This window comes from Dermacentor variabilis, chromosome 6 (assembly GCF_050947875.1).
Source record: "Dermacentor variabilis isolate Ectoservices chromosome 6, ASM5094787v1, whole genome shotgun sequence".
Taxonomy (NCBI): Eukaryota; Metazoa; Arthropoda; class Arachnida; order Ixodida; family Ixodidae; genus Dermacentor; species Dermacentor variabilis.
Genome location: NC_134573.1, coordinates 156848729 through 156869352, shown reverse-complemented (window position 1 = coordinate 156869352; position 20624 = coordinate 156848729). Strand labels below are relative to the sequence as shown.

The following is a 20624-nucleotide window of genomic DNA, read 5'->3' as shown; positions in this document are numbered from 1 at the left end:
CGCTTTTCCGGGTGTGCGAATGCAAAACACCTATTGAGGAAAAAAAGGAAAAGAAAATATCCATATTGACTGAAACGTTGCCGTGCTGATAGCGATAGCTCTTAGTTTACTTTGCTGGTTTCCGACATGAGCTACGGATATATATGAGGCTACATTTCAGGCTACTATGATGACTAACCGTAATAGAGAGTCACGAAGAGATTTTACATGTTGTCTAAAGAGAGCTGGTTCACATCTTGCAACTGCTGCGCTTTCCGGTGCCTATGCAAGCGCTGTTGATGCATTGTGCCGGTAGAGTGAGAAGAACCAGCGGTCCTTCCACAGCAAAGCTTGAAGCTTGCGTACCTTCCAAAGGGGAAAATTCACTCATACTGTGCTAATCTGAGTTCTTCCTAACAACGAACCTATGCCTGGACATCAAACTGCCACTTTTCGAAACAAAAAATAAAATAATAATATAGAGGTAAAAAAGGAAGAGACAAAACTACAGTGAATCGCGAACTGTAACGAGAGATTCGAGACTTTAGCAAGCAACTCGACGAAAACTACTACCGCCGAATCCGCTCGCGGTCGACCAAAACCGGTCAACCCGAATGAAGGCGCTGATGGCAGCCATCCGTTCGGTGTAACGACGTTGTCCGCAAAGAAACCGTGGAAGAGACGGATAATGAGAAACAGGACCGACGCGAAGCAAGCGGCCACACGTAAGCACACCGGGAGACGAGACATTCGCCGTCCGACCCGACCCTCACGGTAGCGGCAGCGGAACGGTACACAGCGACGTCAGAGCGGAGACCGAACGGTACAACACCAGAGGTGCGTCGCGGGTAGGGGATGTGCCGTGCGACAAAGGTGGCCTTTAGGCTTCTGAGTGTCTGTACGTGTGTGCACACGCGTGGCGCCTGAAGGTGCACGGTCTGTCAGAGGAAAATAGGAGTCGTATACGCTCACGGGTTGCCGGTAGTTGCTGGGATGCGAGCCGGTGCCCGAGGGAGTGTAAATAAATAAGAGCGCTTCGCCATAGAACGCCCCGGAGAATCGCCTCCTTGTTTGATGATGTTTGGCTGCGGTTTTCACTGCTTTTTTTTTTCGCCAAGAAACAGAAAGAACTTGTCTTCTCAGGTCCTCCTAGTTTGTGCCTTGGGCTGAAATGACCTCCAATTTTCGTGTGATGTACTCCTGAGTTTATACATTTATTTATGTTCAGCGCTTTGTGCAAGAATGGTACCTTTTAAAGTACCATTTTTGTTCGTTTTGGCTTGTTTACGTGAAAGTGGAGGTAAACAGAAAACAGAAAACAGAAGGTAAACAGAAAACGCAGCTGCTCAGTTTCTAAGTCGTCAGAAGCGCCTCACGTATAGTGTGTGACCTAGTTTTATCATGTTTTCTTTTTATTGCTGCACAACGTTAGGCCTGCTAAATAGGTTTTCTTTTTTTTTTTCATTGTTCAGTTATTCGCATCAACACTCTTATTTTTGGTAAATATATAAAATGGCCTCATCTTTCTTTTTGTGTGTGTGTGTGTGTGTCCTTTGGTGCGCTGTTCATTTTGTCCGCTACAGGGAGCCAAATGTTGGAACAAAATATCCCGCGGCTTTATGTATAGGTGCGCACTGGTGCCTCCTGGTGGCACCCTTGTCACCGCCACGGCTTCCTAGTTTCTCGCGCAATGAGCAGAAAAATGATGGTGCTGCGTCTCCCCACTTTACGCTGAAGGTTAGAAAAGTCTGACGATTTGGAGAGCGAGTCCCGCGGAGTACTTAAATCTCTAGACATCCACGCGAGCGCAGTGAAAGCGCTAGTTTGTTCTATGAGGAAACATCGAGACGCAAGTACTATGCATTGAAATATTTCGCTCGAGTTGGAAGTTGGGGGAATGATGATTGTCTTTTTTGTATTTTTGTGACTGCACTTTGCATTCTAGTGCGTTTTGTGCGACCTCTTTGTTCAGTTGTCCTTTCTGCATTTATGGGAGACGAATTTGCGCTCGAGTGTGTTTTATGTATAATATCGGTTGTGAGCTGTTTTTAGTGCCTTTATTGCTTCTGACTACAACTTTCTTATGTTCAGAGCCGGCTCGTTATTTGAGTTTCAGAATATATTCCTTTTATGGAAAAAAATGTGGACGCTGCACAGTTTAAAGGCGTCAACATATATAGCGATCATGTAGTTAAGAAAAAAAAGAGAAAAAAATAGACGTCGTACATTGTTCTTGGCGTTCTCTGTTTTTTTCAAGTAATATTTCAGGAAAGTGTTCGAAATAGCGGTTGGTGTATTCTCTAGATGTGTTATCTTCACCTGCTTGCGTTTGGGGATAAGAGACACATGGCTACGTACCCAATGTGCGTTTTTTTCTCCCTGGACGCACGACGTAGACTACATTTATCAAAGCCAGCCTGAATGCCTGGCAAAGGCTGGTCCAGCAGCCGGAACGTCCGTCAAATTCACTGTGCTTAGTGCACGTGCGTCGTATTCTTCTTCTTCATTTTATATATATATATATATATATATATATATATATATGGAGAGACAGAGGTAGACAGACAGACAGACAGATCAGAGAGGCAAAAATAATATTGAGGAAGCTAGATAGCCGAAGAGAGAAATGCTAAATAGAGCGGCTCCTAACTTTTGTTCTAGTGTACCAGTGATTAATGTGGCACATTCAACCCAGTTCGGCAAAGCTTTCTGACGTAGATTTAATAAAAATGCAGTGCGAATAGCCGTCTATTTCCTACGCCTCCTCCAATCAATTGAGTTTTGATCGAACCTGCTTCGTGGTGCTTTAGTGCATCTGTATATCTCGATAAAAGAAACGCCTTTTACAGCAGTAACTGCCTTTTCTGACGCAGCTTTTATGTTGTGCTTAGAAGAAAATGTAGCAACAAAAAAGCACGAAAAGGTGATTCGGTGCCTGGAGCAAAAAGGAAATCAATGAACTGCGCCGTTACAACTCGCTTCAAGTTCGCGTCATTAGATGCAGAAAAAAAAAAAGAAAGTGGTTTATGGAGCGTGTTCTCCGAACATTGCGTTCGGATAGTATCAACGCACAACCAGAGCAGTGTTTTGGGCGTTGTTGAAATTTGCGCGCTGCGCTTGACGCTAGGTTGTTTGGAATTCGACTGTTTCCTAAAGCGAGATCATAAATGAATACACAATCTCCATCACGTTAACAACGGTTCATTTAACCCTTCTTTTGTGACGTCGTATGCGGAGTACACAAGTGGCGTGTTGCTCGGGCGCTCTGCTGTAGCTACCCTGTTCGTTTTCCCAACTATGGGATTAGTGGGGCGAATGCCCGCATTTGCAGAACACGATAAGATTTGCAGGCTCGATTTGTGCGGGTGCCATTAAGGGAAAACTCGTTAAGATTTAGTGCAGCAGTGACAGCTGGGGCAACTACAATTGCCTATCGACAAAGATGACGTACTTATGTTTGATTTTTGTTCTTGCTACTAAATCGCCGATTTGACTAATGACGCAATAAGCAGGCTAATAAATATGGGCCCCTCGCGAGTGTTTTCCCCCCATTTTTCGCCGCTGCTAAGCGCCGCTACCCCACAATTCAGCAATGTCGTTAAGTTTGGTCCCTTCATAGCCGTCTAGACTTTCTCTATTGTTCGTGCATAGAGTTCACTGTTGCTTTCCCTCATTTTTTCCCTATTAATCTTTGCAATTAATATTGCAATTGCAATTAACCTGGGTTTTAAAGTTCGCGCGTGAACATAGGTTTCTTATAAAGGATTTTGTTGGATACGGCGCGCTTACAAGATTGCTCACAGGATTGAAATACGCTCACTCACTCACTCACTCACTCACGCACTCACTCACTCACTCACTCACTCACTCACTCACTCACTCACTCACTCACTCACTCACTCACTCACTCACTCACTCACTCACTCACTCACTCACTCACTCACTCACTCACTCACTCACTCAATTGATGGACTGATCAATTCATTGGTTGATTAACTGTACAGTCATCGCATTTTAGACAGACACAAACATTAGAAGAGCGCTGAAATCAATATCTCGTTTAGACAACCATGCGTGAATTGCTTGAAGCAAACCTAATTGGAAGAGATAAATATTACTTGATTGATTGATTGATTGATTGATTGATTGATTGATTGATTGGTACGTAGTCGCATAGTGCCGAAAAATGAGGTACTTTGGTGCCCTGAAAGCTGCATCTGCGTTGCTCTCTTCAAGTGACATTGAAACCAGATACGAACTGCCGTCAACGCAGTTATACGAGTCCATACTTTCCTCGTATTCTAATAATATTCCGCGATGTCTAAACACCGCTAACTGCTCCTGTCATTCTAGCGCATGAGCCACTTCACTTTTTGGAGTAGGTCGCAAATATTATTTGTCCGTAGTTGCGATAAAGCAATTGACTTTATCACAACTTTACGCTAAGTATGTAGATCGCATTCACATGTATACAGATGAATCAAGCTGGAAACAAACTCTATATCTGCGTTTTGTATACCTGCATACCAAGAAAGAAGAGCTAGCTCTGCCTATTTACAATATCCACAATAGCAGTACTATACGCAATACTTCCTGCTTTACGCTATATGTGTTAACAGTTAGAATACCCTTCGCTCTCTGTAATTCTGAGTGACTCACAAGCCTCATTTCTGTGCTTAAATGAAATCAGCTGAAGAAAAGCAAACAGCACACTGACATACGAAATACAGGACACATACGTCCTAGCGAGAGATCTACAACACGACATAACTTTCCAGTGGATTCCAAGTCACTGTGAAATCATCGGAAATGTAACAGCTGATCACATGGCATGTGCAGAACATCAAGAAAATGAATTATCACTGCTTCAGTGATAATTCAGTCTAGAAGAAGACGTAGAACGCCTTCTTCTAGACTGTAAAAAATTCATGATGCTCTCCGCAAGAACCTTTCGGAAAAAACTGCATGGCTTGGATGGACGGGCACTATCCTTAGGAAAAAAATTTAGGTCCATGGCCAACAGAAAAATTTGAAAACATCGCTGCGTGCGCCTTAGTACAAACTTTGGAGGAATCAAAAATACCACAAAAGTACGAAGTCGTACAACAGTTATTGCTCGCATTGTTCTTATTAACAGACACCCTAAATTACATGCTCATTGTGTCTTCGTATTAATGTAGTATTGGTATTTGTTGTATTTAGAGTGCGGCATTCAGGTTCCCAACATCTTCTTTGTGAACATTTATGCTGTGTGAACTGATATGTTGCGCGTGAACACTTCGATTTTGTGTGTATTTATGCCATGGGAGCTCTTCCGTTGCGCTAACGTTTATTTATACTGCAGCACTGGGACTTAGTACGTGAACGTTCGTTCATGTGTTTGTTAGTCTACTTTTGTGATTGTTGACAACTTTCCGACGAAGCCACACGTAGGTGCCAACCTCTCCTTAAATTCATTTATTAATAATAAAAGAACAGACGTTTTCACTGTGACTCTTCATTCGAAACATTGGGCTGTTCCATGATTTATCTTGCGTAAGCGGGCTAGAAGAGAGAGGATGGTATAAAAAAGCCTTTCAGAGCCACGAAAATCGCATTTACGCGTTACGGCGCCTTCACAACGTGTTTGATTCGCTTCTTTCTCGCTTTACTTGCCTCGTATCCTGTGCTTTCCTCGCTCGATACGCACACGGAAAAACATGCGCTTATTCTCGTTTGAAAAGCATCACGTCCCAGCGCCTACCACTCAGAGAGAGAGAGAGAGAGATGGGAAGAAGGAAAGGCAGGGAGGTCAACCAGACTGAGTCCAGTTTGCTACCCTACACGTGGGGAGGGGAATGGGGAGTGAAAGAGAGAGAGAGAACTTAGGTGTAGGATGTTTATAGTCGGGCACTCAAGTCTGTTGCATACAGGTAGCGAAAAAGCGCTCGAACTGCTTTATGCGCTAATGAACAATGGCCTATGCTTAAAAGCGCGTGAGGGAGACTCGGAAAGCTGTATTTTTCTATCTCAGATTAGTTAGTTCGAGAGTTTCTGTTGTGATGCTGAAGAAGTAAATTAACGGGACGGAGGGGGCGAAAATGCGCGATGCCGCTCGTCTGGGCCCTGGAAACATCGTCACCCAACGTCGTACTATGCAAATGTACGAGCTCTCGTTTACGTAGATTTCATCCCGTTGCGCCAGCTTAACGGTCTGCCTTTTTTTTTTCTCCGCATCAAGAGGTCGGAGCGTAGTGTGTGTGATTGGTGGAGTAGTTGTTGTAGCTTGAGCATCTTGCTATTCGCTACACTGGGAGTGTGGAGAACGAAGCAACAAGTGGAGGTGAAAAAGAATTACCCCTCTGCCGAAACTAGGGAACTAAGGAAGCAGACCTGTGGAGCAAACAGAACGCGAAGTCCCATGCAGGTAGCGAGATTACAGAAAAGTTGCGCTAAGTGGACATTCGAATGCCGAGCTTGAATATACAACCGGCAATGAAAGACGCGACAAGGCAGCTGCGGCGTGCAATTAGAGGACTACATGAATAATTGCGAGCGAAATAAAAAAATAGGTATACTACGTCGTCTTGGCGAGGTTAAACGACGGACCTAACAGGAAACAAAAGAAGCTGGAAAAATTCATTCCTGCAATTCCAGGGCACGCAAACTTCCAGGGGACACACAGAATGAAAAGAAATGAGAACAAGACGGCGGGATGGCCTTGGACGAAGAGCAAAAGGGTGGAGCGAGAGTGAGACGAGACAAAGCACGAGCGACGTAAACAACGCGCGGCCTGCTAAACCTGCCGTAAACAACGCGCACAAACTAACGCAGTGGACCAACGCTAATGATGTATGCGAGGTGCGCCTAGGATTGGAGGACGCGGGAGCGCTTCCACACTTTCTGAATCTCTTACTTTTCTTTCTTTTTGTATGTGTGTGTTCACCGGGAAGCGCACGAGAACAATGGATGGCGAACAAGACAAAGGAAGAGCCTGAAAAAAAACAAAAATCTACCATATCTAAACAGAGCAGAGCGAAGTTGGTTGCGAGCGAGGGAACAACGACAGTCCTGACGACGCCACTGCCTTTGCCAGCGTGTCACTCCGCTGTGTGTTTGCTTCCGCCATTTCCCGAAGGACCAGGCAGAGAGGGAGGGAGGGTGGAAGGGAGGGTTGGGTGTTGTAGGTGTATGCCCCCTGCTCAACCTCACTTCGGAGGCTCTGCTTATGCTCGCTAACCAAAGAAAAAAAAAGAAGATCGTCGAAGGAACAAAGGAGAAAGTGAGAGAGAACGTGAAAAAAATAAAGAAAATATGTCTGCTCGGCAGTGCGTAGCGCCATGATGATAGTCAGGAGTAGATGAAATACGGCGACTACTCGGCGTAAGTGCAGGCAGGCAGGCAGGCAGGCAGGCAGGGCGCTGCTTAGAAGTGTGAGAAAAAGAAAAAAAATGGAGAATGGTGGTGGTGGTGGATGAATTTGGTTGAGGAAGCAAAAATATTAACCGCAGCATCTCGTGGCGCCGTTCCAAAGGTATAACTAGCGGAGTCGGGAAAGAAGTAGAGAAACAGTTTAGGGCCATCGCATCTTTCTCCGACTTATTGTTCATTCTCCGTCTTCCTTGCTTTATAACGTTGCGTTTTTTTATCTCATTCCGCGCTTATCGAGCGCTTGCTCCGCGCTTCTTGTAGTTTGCCGTCACACACGACGGAACCTCCTCGGCCATTCTTTGCCCACGACAACATGTCGTCGGACGGCCGTTTGTTACGTCATCCACGCTCGAGTTGCTTCCCACAAAGAAACGAGTGAGGACTTTCTATCTCTCTCTCTCTCTCTTCCCCGTCTCCTCTCTGCTGGCCGCTCTTGTTTTTTCTGGCCATCTTTGCTCATCCCTTTTTAAAGGCCTGGCTTCTTTATTTCTCTTTGGCGCTCCACACTCGTATTTGTCACTTTCCCCGTGTTTCTTCCTTGTCCCTGGCTGTTCTTTCGACAAACCCGCTCTCAACTTCGTGACCGGCGACTTGGGCACGACAAAGTGCGCGCAGTGCGCAAAACGCCGAGATCTCGCGTTTAGAGGAGTGCGTTGCTGGTGTGAGTTCTTCGTCGATCGGGCCCAATTTTTAGGAGAACTAAAGTGATAAGTGCGCGAAAGTTTACCTGGAACTTGTTCCTATTGTTCGGCTTCCTGTGCGTTCTGCCTGACAAATTCCGCATCCCGTGAAACCGTGCGAAACAAGCAGTAGTAGTTTCCTTCATAACAAATCGCGCAGCTCAGTCGCGCAGGTATTAATCGCATTGGAAAGTGGGGAGAGGGGGGAGGGGCGGAGGAGCGGTGGTTTTATCAAACTTCTGCATATCGATGCTATATCAGGGGCTGCTCTCTTTCAAGGTGATGGCGGCTATCTAAGAACACGAAAACGTATGCCACCCACCACTGTTCTCAGCGTCGCGTCACGCGTTCCTTGTCGAGTGGGCGTCGGTTCCGCTTTAAAATACGTAACTCTGTATATAACGTCCTAAAAAAGCGCTGACGGCCGCACCTGTAGCCAGGGCGCGTGTCGTGGCGGTATACCTTGCACGCCATTAGGCTGCTTTCTCAGTGAGCCGGGTAGGATAAGGCTCATTTTTGTCTTTATTGTTTCACAAACGGATGAATCAAAGGACATGGTTGGAAAGGATAAGGCGAGCTTGTTGGACTAGAAACATGTTGATTCCAGAAGACACTTGATGGCAATGGTCTGACCGACAAGGGTATGCCAGTGTGTCTATGGTTTTTGTGTAATCGCAATAGAGGAATAGATTAACCAAAGAAAGGTTTAACCAGATAAGAAGGGTAAGGTTGTACAACTGCAAGCTGTCCTAAATAATTCCAGGAGACACTGGATGGCAGTTTGCATCGATGTCATCTCAGTGAAGGAGTAGTTTAACCAGAGCCAAGTTGAACTCCACTCGCCAATGCAAGTGCAGGCCAACATTTGTTTTATAAAGCGAAAGGTGGTGGAAGACTGACGCAGAAGGTTGGCACGCAATTTTGAGAGTGGTGCACTGTTTCAATTAGTACAAACCCAAACTTAACAGCGGCTCCGGCCAGTACAGTAAACCTGCCTGAGTGTTAACATAAGGATCGCTGCACAGAATTTTTGACGTAGCACGCTGTCTCTTCGTTTCTTTTCCCTTTCTTGGTTTTATAGTAAAGAATGTTATGGTATGAGTGAAAAATGCAAAGGGCCGAGATCGGGAGCCCAAATGCATGTCTATTTTGCTAGCAATAAAAGGCGGTGATGCCGCCAAAGAAGCGACTTATCTTCGCGAGGATATGTTTATTATGTTTTGCATGACTGAAAAAAAACTTACCGCTAGTCTTTGTGCAGAACGAAGACGTTTGGGAGCATCTTCTAGAGTATATAATTGTTTTGCTTGCCGCAGTGGAAGAAAGTGGGGCGCATTGAGGTCAAGGCGGTTCTGTCGAACTGCCCGCAAATTTAATTTCGTATTTTTGCCCTTCTTCGCAGCATCTTACGTAGAAGAATGTACGGTGGGAAGCACACACATTTTCTACACACACAAAAAAAAAGAGAAGGTAAGGAAAGAGGGGAAACAAATACTCTTGCAGAATAAGTGAGCTGGAGAGAGAGATTATATGTGAGGGTGCATAGATCAGCGAGAATGACGCTTGCCTGTGCTCGTTGGTTTACATTGGGCTGAAAGTTTACAGCTGAAAACACTGACATGGACAGTAGGGAAGGCGACGCTCGGCACACCGCTGGTCGATTTCAGATAACGTGTCCAATGATTGTATTTGAACAAGGGTGCTCCAGCATACCAGCCTTGATGCTCTACCCATTAGGCCAATGAAACATGCGTTGCGCGAGAAAGCTAAGCACCCTTAACATTCTTTACATCGTGCAAGCTAGCGTTTCGAGATGCTTGGCATGAGCGCCGCGTCGCAGAGCAACAGTTTACTGTGTCAAAAAAGGCGCAGTTCCGCCTGAAAGGCGAAGCACCGATTGCGACAGCAAATTATTGGATAGCTGTACGAAGTAAGGATAGTAGCTTTAGCGGCCGTATAAACTTGTAAACATTCGATTACTAACTAAATTAACAATGATAGAATATGTAAGCGTGATTGAACGAGGACGCAGGAAAAAACAGACACACGGAGACAGCGTTGCCATTGCGTGTCTGCTTCTTTCAACGTCCTTACTCTGTCGCGCTTACACATCCCATCATGTATTCAAACCAAGTAGCCCACCAACTTGTTTTAACTAAATTAAAAAAAAAAAGGTGTCACGCGCGCGCAGGTAAACATGAACACTTCTCGCTCAATGGGCGCGGAAACTCGCTGTCAGAACGCTGGAGTGAAGAATAGCGGCGGTAGCAAGCGAATTGACCTTCATGCATCTCTCGCTTCAACGCAAACGAAACGTCCAAAGCACTGCGCACACGAAGCTACCGGCGCTACGCGCAATTTGCAAACGTCGCACATCGCTTTGAACCACGTCGCAGATCGCTTTCAAGACACGCGAGCGCCTGCAACGCATCCCTACGGCGTCTGCCAAAGGCGTCTACAACGGCGTCCGCCATTCGCGTGCCCAACGCCGTTGGAGCAACACCCTCTCAATATGCTGAGAGGGTGTTGCTAGGAGACGCCGCGGTTGTCTCCACTCTGTGCGGAGCAGCGGGCGAGGAGGACGACGAGGCCCCATAGCAGCCGCCGGAGAAGGACGCCCCTCCTCTTTCACCCGATTCCTTGCCCTGCGCGTGATAGGAGAGGGCACGCTTCCGGTGCCGGTTCCTCCGTCGCGCACGCGAGATTGAACCGTGTTCGCCGGCTCACCCTCGCAAGCTTTCACTCGCACAAACAGCACGCGGCGCGCGGAGACGGTTTTATCGCCCTTGGACTTTATACAGAACCTCACGACGACGCCGGCGCCGACGGCAGAAATGCGCCTGGAGTGTACACATAATAGCTATCTCAATAAAAAGAGACCGCACCAGTTTCGTTTATCCTTACCTTGTGGCAGCTAGCGCTTCTACATGATATGGCTAAGTTTACAGGAATCCAACCCTCGCGGATCAAATCAGAAGTCGGGCTCTGACAGACGAAGTCAACAGTGTTTACATTAAGATGGTTGCTGCAGCTCGCGTCGAGGTCAGATGTAAGACGACGTATCCGTTCGTTTGCTGCTGGCTGCGAACCACCGACTCGACTCGACCGCGTTTACCTGTGCGCTTCAGATGAGTAGGGCTATAGGTCGACCTACGACTTACAACGTGCGGTCAGGTTGCCTGAGACCGACGCGACGTTCCCTCAACACGACCGGCTAGCGTTTACATGAGCGTAACAGGCAGATATAAATCTCAGCTCGATAAGCGCGCAGGACCCGCATATATATATATATATATATATATATATATATATATATATATATATATATATATATATATATATATATATATATATATATATATATAGATAGATAGATAGATAACCCTAAGTCTGATTACCGTCGCTATACCAATATTCCACGACTCCATTGCATCGCCTCTAAAACAGTATGAAAGTTGTGTAATAAGGAAATTCACAAGATGGTTTTAGCAGGTCCCATTGCAGGCACCGTCACGCGCCTTTCGTGGTGTAAGGTAAGCCTCCAACTTAATACCCGCTGTAAGAATCAGAGGCAGAATTTTACTCCTATTTAAAGAGACACAAAAGTATCAACCTAGACAATACAGTAAATTCTCAGTTGTACGAACGCGGTTTATTGAAAATTTCGGAATAACGAACTTTAGAAAATCCCCGGAGGTTTTCTTACGTATTCTATGCAAAAATCTTTGTGTTAAACGCATTTCTGAATAGCGAATATTACAGTTCAACGAACTTAATCAGTGCACCAGGGCCCATTTTTGGCAGTGTCATATTTAAATCCTGTAACTCTTGCCGAGGATGCAGGGTGCCTTGAAAAGCTCAGAGACTTCGTGTCTCAGCAATGAGCTGTGCCAGGGGAAGCGCACAAAAACATACACTCTCTGGACAGCTTTGTTACTTATTGCGCTTTAAGAGCACCAGTGCAACTGAAAATAGATTTAAAGAAATAATAGATAGACAGCAACGTAACTGTCATGCACTATATATATATTGATTTACATAACTCCATTAACTGCGTTTCATACTTTGGATTCGATGTGTGCTGCGCCTTATGCTGCTCCGTATTCTGGTGACTATTTAGTGAACTTTCATTTAAGTGAACTATTTCCTTGGTTCCCTTGAAGTTCACGCAAGTGAGACTCCACAGTAAGTATCACTTTTAACCGTACATATTCACCTATATGTACTCGCTCCACGGGCGAATACTCAGGACCAGAGCGCGCTCACCATCGTAGATCTAGTCAGAGTAAACATTTCCACACTTCCGAGTTGTCTTAGTATGTGCTGTAATGTAGGAATGCTACCGAGTTCTCACGAACAGCCTTCAGACATCATTTCTGGGACAATTTTCTCTTTAGGCTCTCTTCGTGTTGCCAAACAACGGAACCCGAACTGTTTTCCATTCTTTAAAACGTGCGCTTAGTATATTTTGTTGACATTTTGTTCTTCCGCGTCTTTAGCATCTTCGTTGGCTGTGTTTGTATGGTACACTCCGCGTACCAGCGGGTTTTATTTCTTTATTCTGTTTCCCCCGGAATGAATCTGCTAGTGGCGTTACACTCTCTGGGGTAGCGGGCTATCAGGTTGGTTTCGTGCTGATCTTTTAGGTTTTCTTTTTCTGTCTGTTTCTCCTTTGTATCTGTGCTTACGTTCATGCCTCTTCGCTGCATTGTATACCTTTCTTTAAAACGACACCGTCTTTGGGCATCGGGATTGTGCGTTTGTTACCTCGGGTACGACAGCCCTTTCTGTATCCCTCTCACAAACAGCCCTCCATCTCCATCTCCTTGGGTTTTCCGAGACATGCGAATTCCAGCAAGAGAACAGCAAACAGCGACGCCACGCAAGTCTCGGGCGTGCTCGCGAGAGTGCAGAACCTGGCTGCGAGCCCCAATCTCTCCGGGATCGGTTTCTAGCGAAGAGATTACGTCGGCTTTGGCTCGCCTCGTGGCTTGAGAAATGACACTCGGGAAACCCGGCGCCTTCTAACTCCTCGTTTCCTAACACCCCAGCTTCACCCACATCCCGACTTTCACTACTTCTCCTACGGGCAAATAAATAAATAAATAAATAAATAAATAAATAAATAAATAAATAAATAAATAAATAAATAAATAAATAAATAAATAGATAAATAAATAAATAAATAAAGGAAAAAGGCATAAAAAAACCATCTTCTCTTACCTCCTTTTCCAAGATCAACCTCACGCTCATGCTCATCCGCATCTTTTTCCTCTTCAATGAAAACTACGCTTTACGGTTTTTGTTGGCTGCCGCTGGAGACGACTGTCGGCATTGTGGTGGGAAGGGCGCCATTTCCAACTTCACTTTCTGGCGGCCTCACTTTCCTCGGTTCGGGCTGTGTACAAGTTGTGCGCGCGGTGGGAAGGGCTAGGGTGGCGAAGGAACGTCGCGAGCGGCTTAGAAACTGTTGAAGGTGGAGTCGCCAAGAAAGGAGGTTGCTCGAAAGCCGCCAAAGGAGAAGGTAGTTGCTCGAGGGTCATCCCAACGCGCAGACTTGTATTCCTTGTAGAGATCTGGCTTAGCCGAGCCCGCAAGCTAACTTTGGGAAACCAGCTGGTGCTGCATGTAGCAGGCTTCTCCCCCTTGCTGCCGCGTCTTTGCCGGAGACAAGAATGCGTTCTCGGCTAGGAGAATGTGTCTCAAAAGAAGTAGTGTCTCAAAGCAAAAGAAGAAAGATAGAAAAATAAAATAGGAGTTTTGCGCATTCTCTGGTCTTATTGTAACCTGCTTATTGTAAGCCAATCGCGTTTACTGAAATACCGTTTGGTGCACGTGATTCCGGGATGTTCATGAAACTCATCGCATATTTTTTCATATGCAAGTTACGTGAACATAGCTTTCGTGCGGTTTTTTTGATGTGCTTTTCTTGGCTGCACTACTTTGCCTAACTGCCAAATGTTTGTAGAATGATGATTTGTCCTCGGCATTTTTCTCTGTTTTCTTTCTTCTGGTTTCTTTATTATTATCACTTTTATTGCGGATGTTCCGGCAATGATGCGTTTAGGCTAACGTGGTTTAGTCCTGCTCACGTCTGCCCGGCTTTGCAGGCACAATAAACAAAGCATGTTTATGCGTGCCGTTTGGTACGTCTTGTGGTTTTGTTCCTGGTCGCACCTACGCTGCTCATTTCGCGGAGCAGCTGCAACAATGGAGTGGCTTGACACAACTGTTTCTTGTTGCAGAGACAGCCCTGTTGCGATCTCTATCGAAATTTTCATTAGCGCCTCTTCCGGCGTTCCGTTGAGGAGGTCAACGTGTGAAACAGTTGATCTTACTCAACTAATGGAGGTTTCATTAAGTCCTCCGTACTTCCAGTTTTTTTGAGTATGCTTAGTTTTTATGCTAAAATTACTGAAGGGGGAGGGGGAGGGAATGCAGCGCTGCGATCTTTCAGCTACCATGAGAGTGCCAGGTAGCACCTTAACTTGTCTAATATTCGTTCTTGCGGCTTCATGCGTTCTCCTGGCTACATTTGTATCTCTATATTTCGAAGCAATAGTAGTTTTCTAAACTCGTAGAGGTCTCTGTACACAAGCATAATGCCTGCTTGCATTTACAACTCAAGATTTATTGAAAATGATGAATTGGCGAAGTGACTGTGTCGTTTAAAGCCAGACAAGCGAAGTTTATGTAAATCAATTACTACTCATAAATACGTCCGCTGGCATAATCGCCATATTTCCAGCTACCGTAGACGCTAGCACCAGGTTTCCTTCTAGAGATTTTTGTAGGAAACTACGCACAGAGGCCGCGTCCTTTGATATCGCAAAGGCCATGCACGTGCACAGAATTAACGAACGAGGGGAATGAAATAAATAAGAACGAAAACTTACAAGTGAACAGCCACCTGTACTTAGAGAATGCGTTGGGAATAAGATACGCAATGGATGCGTGCTGAGCCAGTGGTCGTCGTCATGAGCTCTATCAACTTGTACGTTGATTCACAACGTGGCACAGAAGCGGAAGGTGGAGTTGAGAATCAGGAGCGCTGGCAAGCCATATGTTGCAGGTGTTTCAGAGGCCTGTGTTCCTCTGTGTCCCAAAGCATCGTCACAAAGAAGTAATGAACAGCTGGCATTTCGTTCCTTTCATTAATAGTCGATTTTTTTTCGGCCATTACTTCGCGCCCCTGCTTAGTGTCGTATAGCATCCTGCGCGAAGTTACAACGCATAGCTTGAGACATGCGACGGTAGTGCACTTCGTATAAACGCGCAGTTGACACGCTCCTAAAACATAGGCGCGCTACATTTGTATCTCTTCGGTAGGTAACACTGTGGTCGTTGACATTTGAGGTAGAGCTAGCAGTTTCTTTCAGTTTAGTGCTCTTTAATGCCCGCCAGCACTCCTTTTGATTTGACATCGGTGCCTCTTGCAATAATCGAAGAATGAACGAGCTAACAGCTCACTTCTATCCAATAATGGTTTTCAGACTAACGACTCGTACACTGCGGAAATTAATATTAAATAAGGGGAACAACATTGTAGACGGTAAAAAGCACTGCGTTGTATGCGGCTAGTTTCATCTAACTTGCGGGAAACGTGGACTTCGAAACGGCTAGCCGTTACCTTAACTACTGCTGCTTACGTCATAGCTCTTGGCAATTTCTTGCTCATCTTTCTGGAAATATCATTTTGCCATAACCTCGTTGAAAGTCGATTTTATAGGCTCCGTGTGCCTCCACATACGTGATTTGTCGGCCAAGCTTTTCCGGAGAAGCGCAGAAAATGGGCGCAGATTACTTCTCTTTGATGGGCGCCGTATTCCCCGCAATGCTCTCTTTTCTTTCTCTTTGAAGCTATGTCCGCGAAAAAGTCACTTATTCCTGGCTCTCTGAGATTCCGAAAGTTTCCGCTTCTTGGTATTATCATAAAAAAATATCGAGTTGCTTTACAATCCCACACCAAAAATTTATTTCGCTTGATCAAGATATAATGATCGTCAGGACACGACATTAGAGCAAAATAAGCGGGCACAAGAAATAATATGCCACTGCTTTTCCCGAGTTCCGCAGTGTAAAAGAAAAAAAAAAGGAAGGAATACATCGATGAACGATCACATTTTTATTGCCAACATCAAGATTTCAGCCATGTACCACGGCTACGACGCAGCCGTCGTAAGTGGTGAGCGCACTTCGAACGCGACGTGAGGTAATCGTAAAATCGGCGCCGGTGAATCGCCTCTATGTAGCCTTATTTTCTTTTTTATTTCTCATAACGGTAATTTCGGTTGCTGGATGCGCAGAAACGAGACAACGAATATGAGCATAAGCAACAACCAATAGAAAGAGAGAGAGAGAGAGAGAGACTGATAAGGAAGAAAGCGAGCTGGCAGTTACAACAAACGGGGAATGCGAGCGGCACACTTTTTTTTGCAGGAGATATCTCCGGCGAAGCAGCTTACACCGGGCCTCGAAAAACGCCTCGAGCACGAGGGCGAGCGCACCTCCTAGGACACGCGCACTGGTGGTGTGGTTGAGAGGGCGCAGGAGGAAAGAGAAAGAGTATCAGAACGAGTGGAAGGTGATTCATATCGGCCACTTGCTTGATTTACGAGCCTTCCACGGCGGTACGACTCGGGGCCACTTCTTATTACAGAAGTCGAGGCGGGCCGGCAGCCTTGCGGAAGCGAGAGCCTCTCGAGCGAATGCCGTCTGAGGCACGGAGAACACCGGCGGTATTACCTCGACGATTGTAATGGTGCTGGTAGTAGTGTACGCACCTTGCCCTGGGACAGCCCCCCTACCCTACCCTACCAACTTTGCGTCTCCGCCTGCCTGTGCTTTGTATACTTCTTCCTCTTTCTCCCTGTTTGTGCCGAGCGTTCACTCTCCCTTCAGTTTCCAGCGCGGCCATTTCTCATGCCTTGTGCTACAGAGCCCCGGGAGTCGCTCCCTACAACACCCTCTGACACCAGCCTCGAGCTCTGGGCTATGGGTTTGTTCTCAGAGCGTGTGCGGGAAGCCAACGTCGACGCGCACTGTATGGGTTTCTTCGTTTCTCTCTTTTTTTTCCTTTCGTATCCATTCCATTCTCTTCGCCTATCTCAATAAGCTGCACTGTCTCAGCGTTGAGGATATTTTGCGTTTTGTTTACCTCTCGTTACTCCTTTTTTTTTTGTCTCACATTATCTTTGTGCTGTCTGTCACCAGAGGAAATTTATGTTGCGCAGTCTCAGAGAGAGGAGCCGATACGCCGAGCGCGCGTGTGTAGCTGTAGCGTCCGGAGTTTCTCTTCGTGCTTTGCAACGCGACCTGATAATAACGAACTCGGACTACTGCGGCGGCACGGAGTGGTGCCTCCTGTTCCCAACGTGTTTCTCCACTGCTTTTCGCTTACGCACACAGCTTTTATTTGTTTCTAAGTGTCAAGTTTACCTTTGTTCTACTTCTGCGCCTCCCACCCACCCCCCTCCGCCCTCTGTCTTTCATCTTGATAGACACTGGCTGCGCATGGAAGCAGCAGTACTGCACGTATATTCCTTGAAAAAAGAAAGGGAACGTGGTTCTTTCAAGGGTTATTACGAAATGCACCTGTACGCCGCAATCTCGGTTTCTTTAATTTTCTGCAACCAGAGTACGCACTGCTGTAACTGTCTTGTTTGTTTCTTTCATTTACTTTCACATGCCAGAGAATGGGAACTCGCGCGTACACACACACACACACGCACACACACGCACAGGCGAGCGTACTCACACGTACACGCACGCGAAAGAAAGAAGCACGTAGAAACACGCACAAACAAAGCTCGCACGCAAGTGTTGTGCGCGATTCGCAACACATTTGCCAGCGCTATCTTTCCGGCCCGGCGGCAGCAGGCTGCTTTCGACGTCGTTTCTTTAACACACCAGCTAGGTACAAAGCAGCGGCGGTTTGTTTTGATGCGCCAACGAAAGATACAGAAAGCGTAAACGAGTAGAGCGCGTCTAAGTCGAGAGACGAAACAAAAGCGCGGTGGAGGGACGTATAATGAAGAGCGAGAAAAAATAAGGAAGGCGTGGTGCTCGTCCGCCGAGAAAGCAAAGTTCACCGGTTCTCTGTTTTCTGTGAAGCGGGTATCTCGGCGAAGCGAATCGTTTTCGAAGCACTCGATCTGGCTCAAGGTTTGTGCGTGGGGTCTTTCATTGAGCTCAACGTTTGTGTGTGCCACCTTCTTTGAAGTTTTATTTCCGCATGATGTAGAGACTGTGCCGTCCCCAGTTATCTTGATGTCGCACTTTTCATTTATTCAGTACACTCTTTAATGACACTCGCATAACCGCAATTATCCATTCCAAGTACTCTTACAAGTTGCGGCCACTGACTCAAGGTCGGGATAATGAAAAACAAACAAACAAATCACTCACTCACTGGCCCTAGGCCACACATAAGCAACTATAATGTGACAGCATTAGGAGGATCGACCTTCGTTCCCTATGACGCCTTGGATTACAAATTCTTCCGGAGTCGCCTCGCCCTACAGATCGCAGTAAGCCTTGCAAGGACACATACAGTGTTGTGCACTGGCATCAGGATCGGTCTATAGCCATACTATTCGGATGCGCTGCTTCCCTAATTTGCACGCTTTATTTTGTGTCCAGATTATTAATAAAGAGGACGGGTTAACCTCCCGCACAACGCTATAGGAATAAAGAGAACGAACTTAAAAAGAAAGATATGAAAGAGCATTCGCATCCGTACCGTGAGTTTGACGATCACGTGTGAAGTGATTACGGAAGAAAAGTTACCCTCAAGGAATAACTGATTCACGAGGTTTGACGTCCCAAAGCAGCGCGGGCCTACCAAGGAAGCCTCTGGTGGCGAGATTCGGATTAATTTTAACCCCCTAACGTGCACCCAGCCCTAATTACTCGGGGGTCATTGCAATTTTGCCGCCGCGGAAATGCCGCCGCGTAGGCCGGGAGTTGAACATGCGTCATCGACCTCAGCAGCAGAATGCCAAAACTAATGGGCCAAGGTGGTCGGATAACCTCGAAAACTGGGACGCCGTAGCAAGGCATTGTGAATATACCTGTCCGTGCCACAATAATCAAAGCATATGCTAAAAATACAAAATATGAACAAATATTCGCGACTCGGCACTGATGTTCCTTGATTGCAGTGCCGATATTCGTTCTTTCGAAAAAGACGCGAAATTGAGTTCTATGTGCATAACAGGCCCTGCAAAACTTTGTTGACGTATTCCTGGATTAAAAAAAAGAAATGTAGTATGACAACAATAAAAGTAATGGAATCGCCCCTGGTGGGACTCGAACCCACAATCTTCGGTTCCGGAGACCGACGCCTTATCCGTTAGGCCACAGGAGCGCCGAACCCCTGAGATACGGCAAGGAATGCAAGCCCTGCGTCTAAAGCAACATCGAAACCACCTGGGCCCGCATTCTTGTTTTCGAAAAGAACCCTTAGCGTTTTTACAACGCGACTCGTAAAACCAGGTTCGATGCTGCGTTCTCTCCGAGCTCAGTGCATAAATAAGTCGGCTCGAAACCGCGTTTTTCTCGTGCTGCAAACGGCGCGGCTGGCAACGGCAGAAGAGAATCGTTGAGGAAAATATCAAGACCACGTGATAGAAAACACTATCAACAAAAGACGGCAGGATTTGCGGTCGGCGTACGGTTGAAGCAAGAGTTATGTGAACCCGAACATATTTGTTTCCTTATCTTCCTTGTGTACCTATTGCACGTGCCTCGCGAATAGACGTAATGTGAGAGGAAGAAGAAGGAGAAGAATGAGAAAGAGACATAACAAAACGTACCAAATATGTTTTTTTTTTCTATCGCAACGATACGTGTACCTTAGAAAAGAACGCATCAAAATGAAATTTCAATTTTCTTAAAGGCGTCTGTACGTACGCGGACGCTTTCGCGTCCTTTATATATTTATTTTATTGACTCTGTATTCTGTTTTGCAGGAATTATATATATGCTTCTGAATGTGAAGGCATTCGATAATTATATTTATCGTTCCAATTAACACAAGTACGCAGAAACACGAGTAAAGTTTGTTCAGTAGATATAACAAATGCGTAGGTATACAGAAATATATACCAGGATGGTTGCACCTGTAACTGTTTGAATGCTGTTGCGTATCTTCATTGTCCGGCAGTTTTAAGAGTTGAAACACGCACACGCACATGTACGCATGCACACACTCACACACGCACACGCACACACACACCACCTTCAACGCATCATGGTTTCAGAGGCAGCATACACTACGTACGTAGGGCAATTCGGATTCATTCTATCCGCAGGAAGCGCTACTTCCTCATTAGCGGGCAGCCGCGGAGGAGCAAAGGCGAGCTTTCTGGTTCTTTCTTGTCTTTCCCCCGCGTGGCTCGTGCCGCGCCACTGCCGCGGACGCGCGGAGACGAGTGCACTCTGATGATGCTAGAAGGAACCCAGCGGCGCGGACGACGCGCATGCTCTGTTATGATTGGTTGGCCTAGTCGGCAAGGGAACAGTCAGGCCGCAGCTTCCACGGTGAGGAAACCT

The 20624-nt window shown here is 46.2% G+C and overlaps 1 protein-coding gene and 1 non-coding gene across 3 annotated transcripts in view; one reads left to right on the top strand and one right to left on the bottom strand.

The window, feature by feature from the left end:
- Positions 1-20624, top strand: part of LOC142585540 (glutamate receptor ionotropic, kainate 2) — a 402961-nt gene that overhangs the window by 210866 nt on the left and 171471 nt on the right. The gene's annotated exons all lie outside the window — the stretch shown is intronic.
- On the bottom strand, positions 19365-19437 carry TRNAR-CCG (transfer RNA arginine (anticodon CCG)). Its single transcript has one exon. It is a non-coding gene; the product is annotated as a tRNA-Arg (tRNA).